A 7345-nucleotide genomic window follows, 5' to 3' on the forward strand; every position below is an offset into this window, starting at 1 on the left:
TCAGTATGTACACATCCCTCACAGACAAACGGACGCCCCACTTTTGCAAGAGCAGGAAAAGTTCAGAAATGACCATATTGCTATGCCATTCAACCCTTTAGATGCCCAATCTATACTATAAAGATTTGCATGGAAATAAAAGAAACATATTGTTGGTTTCAGTACGCACTACATTCCTTATATTGGAAAACCAAAACAATGTAAACGACAGACTAAGAGTACAAACTGGTTACATTGATCTTCAATGGTATCGTTAAACGCGGAGTAAAACTATTCTATAACCTTGTCTACTTTTGTACCGTAGTTAAAATCATTAGAGTATTTTTAATATTAAGATCTTTTGTTTACGTTCATTGTCCAATTTGGATGTTAAATGTCATGGGTCATAGGCCGTATATAATTATCACATCGTTGTATTGTTCGACTGATTGTATCTCAGCTGAATGGTATTATTCATCTGATTGTATCATCTAAATTTCGTATTGTTTTACTAACGTCTTATTTGTGTGAAGGTTTTGTTATTGAGGTATACAACATGTTCTTCTCTTGTTTAGGTTGCTAAGGTAGAATATTCAACATTTTACATATCTGGATATTATATGTAATTATTGTGAATTAAAAACACTTGGTTTAAATTCGATAAAAGGTAAAATTAATAGTTTTAAATTATTGATTTTTCATAAATTGTTTTGTTATTAATTGGACCGTTAGTTTTCTCGTTTGTATTGTTTCACATTTGTCTTGTTTTGGGCCTTTTTAAGCCGACTATACGTACGATATGGGGTTTTCTCATTGTTGAAGTTCTTACGGTTGTCTATAATTGCTTTAAATCCACTTCATCTGAACTTGGGTGAATAGTTGCCTCATTGGCAATCATACCACATCTCCTTATTTTTATATTGATATAAATATTACGTTATTTGAATTAGATATTTTCCTTGCTGTACTATTCCGCTATTTTGCTTGCAGCCAGTGAACAAATGTTAAGTCACATCTTACGTATCTCTTTGGTTTTTTTTTTAATAATTTGATTGATTGATTGCCTATAATACAGAACAATATTTCATACGAAAAATGTGCGCACTGTCTACATGTGCCTTTCAATCCAACTAAAACTACAGAACAAAAGAAGTCATTTTTATTTTAATTTACGTGTTAATATTTATGGACGTTGCGTTTTACTGTGACATAAAACATGACTTTGAAATACCGCTTGATTGTTGTTTACCAATCAAAATTATTTTGTTCTTGTGAAATATCGTTAGAATATAATTACATATATATAAGTACGTCTAAACAAGTGACAACTCTACGACAGATCCATTCATTGGATCACCATTGAAGGTGATACACGGCTGAAAACACATATTATATTCATAATTACTCTAAATATCAGCACAACAATGTTTAAATCTGCAAATTTGCGGAAGCAAATCTTTGTTCTTCCTTCGCCGGGATTCGAACTCATGCTAATGGTGATATCGTGACAACACCTCTTGCACTGTGTCCAGCGCCCTTTTTTTTTCTCTTGATAAAATTTTATTATTACTCTAACTATCAGCACAACAATGTTGAATCTGCAAATTTGCACCTTCACTGGTAATCCAATGGATGGGTCAATCGTAGAGTTGTCACTTGTTTAGACGTACTTATCAAATAATTATTTCTGTGACTGCATCTTACGATCCTTTACGACAGATAATTTAGCTAATCTGCAATCAATTCAATCTTCATGCCTAATATATCATGTACTGTGTTACAACTCTAGATTCTACTGACGAGGAAAGGTAACACTAGGCCACCGAAAGCTGAATTTTAGTTCAGTTTAGGTGGCCGAATAGTCTAGAGCGCTGGACACAGTGCAGGCGGTGTTGTCACGATATCCCAATAGCATGAGTTTAAATCCCGTCGAGGGAAGAACAAACAAAAATTTGTTTCCGCAAATTTGCAGATTTAACATTGTTGTGCTCATATTTAGAGTAATTATGAATTACATATAAGTCTAAATTGAAAACAACGTTCATACCTATGATTGCGTTGGATAAAAACTGCAATTTTTATACGTGTGCATGTAACAAATTTCGTTGTAGAGGGGTCTAAATACAGCACAAACAACATTTTCCAAAAAGACCAAAAGAGTGAAAAAATATATTATAACAAAACGCATTTGACTAGCAGGTCGAACAACTGATGTTCTTAAACCCTGCTGACTGCCATTGGCGATTGCCAAATAAATTTATCACAAGGTGTAACAAAATGGATCTCTATATTAATTTAATACGAAGTAAAAAACAATAAATTTGCGGCAAAGATGGTAAACCACAACAAAAGTTGCTTATTTTTTTACACCATATCCGGATTTCGACAATAAATGTCTCTTCAGTGATGTTAGGGATCGAAAAGTATTTGGAAGGCCATTTAGTTTACCTCAATTTAGGATAGACTCTTGAATGTTAAAGAGTCAAAATAGGATGAACGGATTATATAAACCAGAGGGAAAATATAATACAAGCCCAAACGAAATAAATATAAACCAGTCTAAATTGAAAACAACGTTCATACCTATGATTGCGTTGGATAAAAACCGCAATTTTTATACGTGTGCATGTAACAAATTTCGTTGTAGAGGGGTCTAAATACAGCACAAACAACATTTTCCAAAAAGACCAAAAGAGTGAAAAAATATATTATAACAAAACGCATTTGACTAGCAGGTCGAACAACTGATGTTCTTAAACCCTGCTGACTGCCATTGGCGATTGCCAAATAAATTTATCACAAGGTGTAACAAAATGGATCTCTATATTAATTTAATACGAAGTATAAAACAATAATTTTGCGGCAAAGATGGTAAACCACAACAAAAGTTGCTTATTTTTTTACACCATAACCGGATTTCGACAATAAATGTCTCTTCAGTGATGTTAGAGATCGAAAAGTATTTGGAAGGCCATTTAATTTACCTCAATTTTAATATAGACTCTTGAATGTTAAAGAGTCAAAATAGGATGAACGGATTATATAAACCAGAGGAAAAATATAATACAAGCCCAAACGAAATAAATATAAACAAGTCTAAATTGAAAACAACGTTCATACCTTTGATTGCGTTGGATAAAAACCGCAATTTTTATACGTGTGCATGTAACAAATTTCGTTGTAGAGGGGTCTAAATACAGCACAAACAACATTTTCCAAAAAGACCAAAAGAGTGAAAAAATATATTATAACAAAACGCATTTGACTAGCAGGTCGAACAACTGATGTTCTTAAACCCTGTTGACTGCCATTGGCGATTGCCAATATATATATATATATATATTTTGATTGCCAATATATATATATTTTTTTATTGCCAATATATATATATATTTTAATTAGTTTAAACGATAATGGAATGGTAATGTATATATATTTCAGATAGCAATGACTCAGTCCGAAAAGTTCTGCAAGCCATGTTCAAGAAGTGGAAGGTCATCCGTTGCTGTAAAACACTGTCATGACTGTGCAGAAACGTTGTGTTCGGATTGCTTCCAAGTCCATGATACGTTCAAACCTCTTCTCACTCACCACGTTACTGACCTTGGTGATACTGGTGTACATGCGTCTTTGAGAAGTAAATTATGTACAGAACATCCGGGTTCTAAAGTGGAATATTACTGTAACTCGCATGCGTGTCTTTGCTGCAAGTCATGCATAGGAGTTGGACATAACATTTGTGGCAAAGTAAAGCCGATCGATATTGCTTCAAAAGACGTGAAAAAATCAGCAGAGTTTAATGATTTTGTAAAGTCAATTGGCATCATGAGGAAAACGGTAAGCCAGCTAAAGGAGAAAACGCACCAAAATAAAGAAGATCTTTGTGACAACAAGGCTAAAATCAAGAAACGGATTCGAAAATACAAATCAAACGTTCTCAAACACATTGATAATATCGAAACAGAACTGATAGCGGAAGTAGACTCCGTGTTTTCATCTTTAATATCGAAAGCCGAGAATGAGGTAAATATAATTGATCAACAAGCAGAGCACGTTAACGAAATGTGCAATCAGTATGAATTTCTTGAAAAGAATGGAACAGAAAGCGATCTATTTGTAGTTCTAAATTCTAATTCGAAAAGTATTGCGAAAAGTCTAGAGGCTCTCAAAGTAGCTTTGAAATCACGTGAACAAACGGAAGTCTCCTTTCAAAAGTCAAATTTGCTGTCTGTAATTAACTCCCTTGGAACAATAACCGTTGATACTATAAATGAAGATGGTTGTATATAAATGAAAGTGGTTTTGCCACCGACACTGTTAGAAAGCGCCGTCAAAACTACATGCCTACGAGATTTAAGTTGGATAAAACATTTATGGTAAGTGACAACAATGACGACATTGAAGTAACCGGGATTGGAGTAACACGAAATGACAGTTTAATTCTCTGTAACAAGCATAGTGCCAAGTTGATGATTTATTCAAGTAAAATTCAGTATCTCTGCGAACTACCACTTGCAGGAAAGCCATGGGATATAACCGTCGTACCGGATTCGGACGAAGCATGGGTTACAATCCCGGAAAGCAGCTGTATTCAGCATGTAGATGCAGATTCCTCAAATGTCGATCCACCAATTAAAGTTCCTAAGTGTTATGGAATAACTTTGGTAGAAGATAATATTGCATTGGGGCGATGGGGCGAGGTTGTCATTGTTAACAAGGACGGGATTCGTGTCAAACAACTGGAATTTGGAAAGGGAATAATACACAGCCTCTCTTCTGGTATCAATGGGACAATCTACTGCTGTGAGAGTGAAGATGGGATGTTCCGATGTATCAGACTCCTAGATGGAAAAGTCATGTTTACGTATAATTCCGAGGATTTTCGATGGCCAGTTAACATGGCGACTGACGTGCAGGATAATATATATCTGCTCGAAATGAAGTCGCATAACCTTCATCGCCTGCTACCAAAAGGAACGTTTCATAAAGAAATGTTGACGGCGAGTGACGAACTAAACTTCCCACGATGCATTGCGTTTAATAAAAACTATTCGAAATTGTACATATCAAATGATCTGGGAAAATCTATTTCTGTTTTCTCTTGTAAATATATTTGAAATTTTTCTCAGCAAGATCTTTAAATAAATGTTGTGAAATAATCATACATGTACACGTATCTTCTCCGCTTTCAAGATGTCTTTAACCTAATGATATTGACCAGTTCTTTTATCACCCAGCCGCAGCGTCAGCTGTTGCAATTACTTCTTAAACACATTTTACTATTGGTTCAATAGGGAGGCGAATGATACGAAAGGGACATTAAAACTCATATATAAGTCGAAAAATAAACTGACAACGCCATGGTTAAAAAATAAAAAGACAAACAGACAAACAACAGTACACAAAACACATCAGAGAAAACCAAAGTCTGAGCAACACGAACCCCACCAAATCCGGGGTTGATCTCAGTTACTCCGGATGGGTAAGCAGATCCTGCTCCAAAACTTGTAATGAACTTAATATAAGATTACACAAGCACTATTTACAGAATAGGTTTATTTGTAGAGTTTTAAGTATGAGAATTTACGTCGGATCCACAGTTGGATCATATCGATGACTTAGAAATAGTATTTAATGTTTCGCGTTTAAAAATTTAAACATAATAACCAGAATGAGCAATAACAAGTCGAATACCGTAACCTTATTCACCACTAGAACGTGAAAAACGGTGGCTAAGTTGTTCATCGATCTAAAACATGGCACAGTCCGATGTTGCTAACCTGCAGATTATGAAAAAAATTGTCTTTACGATCATCAATATTTCTGGCTCAAGTATCCCGAAGTTCACGTATTTCATTATAATACTATGATTTTCTTACAAATTTCTTAAGATTTCAACTTGACATTAAGATGAATCCAGTAAATAGTTTCAACTTTAAAAATGTGTTCATGTGTTATTCATTTTCAATTTAAAGTAAAGGATTTTATAAATTGTTGACACTAGACATATTCTTGTTAAAGAATTTCAATTTCGATTTTGATGGGTTTTAAAAAGGCGTTTTATATTCAAACGATCCCAGTTTAAATTAGTGTATACGTATTATAACCATGTATTGCACCATTTGGAAATATATTTGATTTACGAATCTATAACCATGGTTTCCTGACAGCGATTTTCAGGTAAGAAATCGAACTTTGACTTTGAATAATGTGAAAACCACACAAACGTTCTTTGTCCTTATATCTGCCGTGCAGCAATCACTTTTACTGTTTATTAATATCAAATTTCCACTGTAAGATATTGACAGCTGTATATATCCTTGACAATCATCATTTTCCCACTTTTTTGTGAGATAAACACCTGAATATTCCGTGATTTCAATTGCAGTTAAATCCGGTTTCGATTCCGATATTAATATTTTCAAGTAAAATAAATTTGGTTTTCTACGCCCTCTGGCAATGGGTTGACAATTGAATGTTATAATTTCTCCTCGATGAATCGGTCGGTTCAAAGAACATGATGTCCATTAAAACCACCAATATTCACTGGAAAAGATAGAATAGAATTAAACTGTTTATATATACACCAAAGTTTTATTGTTAAAGCAAATGTAAATAGTATTCCAGACTCTGTCCAACCTAAACATGCCATGAATAATATGCAATGTTAAGCAAACGGCAATCAATCAATCAATCTTTCCCAAAAAATCTTGTTGGAAATGCGATCTTCGACAAATTATGCAGTGCAAAATTCAGCTGGAAGATTTCAAAACATACCTGATAAATCATTGTAAATGTCGAGAGAAATTTAGTGCTCATTTTGCTCATTGTCACCTGTAAATGCTGACATCGTTTATCTCATTGGTCTCTGGTAATGGTCGTCTCTTTTGAAATAATACCATTTGTTTTTGATAGACCGAGTCGTGAAAAATATTATGAATTAGAATATTGCTTACCTATTTGAACAGAAACTATGCCATAAACTATTTCAAAGACAATCCAAGCGCCTCTATTTCTTTTCACGTTTGCAAAGCGCTTGCCTGTAGTAACTGAGCGTAAAGTCAGTGTATCGCCATCTTGTCTTTTACCTCGCATGATCGTAACAAATATCGGTGAAACGTTTGAGAGTGTAATACTACTTATTTGTGAAATAAGATCAGCTCCATGCACATGTTTTCTTAGGTTACTCAAGAATATCGGGTCGATCTGAATTACACCAAACCGTATCTCACCAATTCCAAACAATTGGACAGTGATCTTATCGCCCTGGTTGACAGGCAAGTTTGTAAATGCCACACCATCAGCATAAACTGGCGCCCACGTCACTGCTAAGCCATTGTCAACGACTGTCAAATTCTCACCGTGT

The 7345-nt window shown here is 34.5% G+C and overlaps 1 long non-coding RNA gene across 1 annotated transcript; it reads left to right on the plus strand.

Moving 5' to 3' along the window:
* The first annotated feature begins 520 nt into the window (after positions 1–520).
* LOC127721220 (uncharacterized) lies at positions 521–5141 on the plus strand. The gene is made up of 2 exons (XR_007991079.1): positions 521–646; positions 3421–5141. It is a non-coding gene; the product is annotated as an uncharacterized LOC127721220 (long non-coding RNA).
* The last annotated feature ends 2204 nt before the right edge of the window (positions 5142–7345 follow it).

This window comes from Mytilus californianus, unplaced genomic scaffold, assembly GCF_021869535.1.
Source record: "Mytilus californianus isolate M0D057914Y unplaced genomic scaffold, xbMytCali1.0.p SCAF_12, whole genome shotgun sequence".
Taxonomy (NCBI): Eukaryota; Metazoa; Mollusca; class Bivalvia; order Mytilida; family Mytilidae; genus Mytilus; species Mytilus californianus.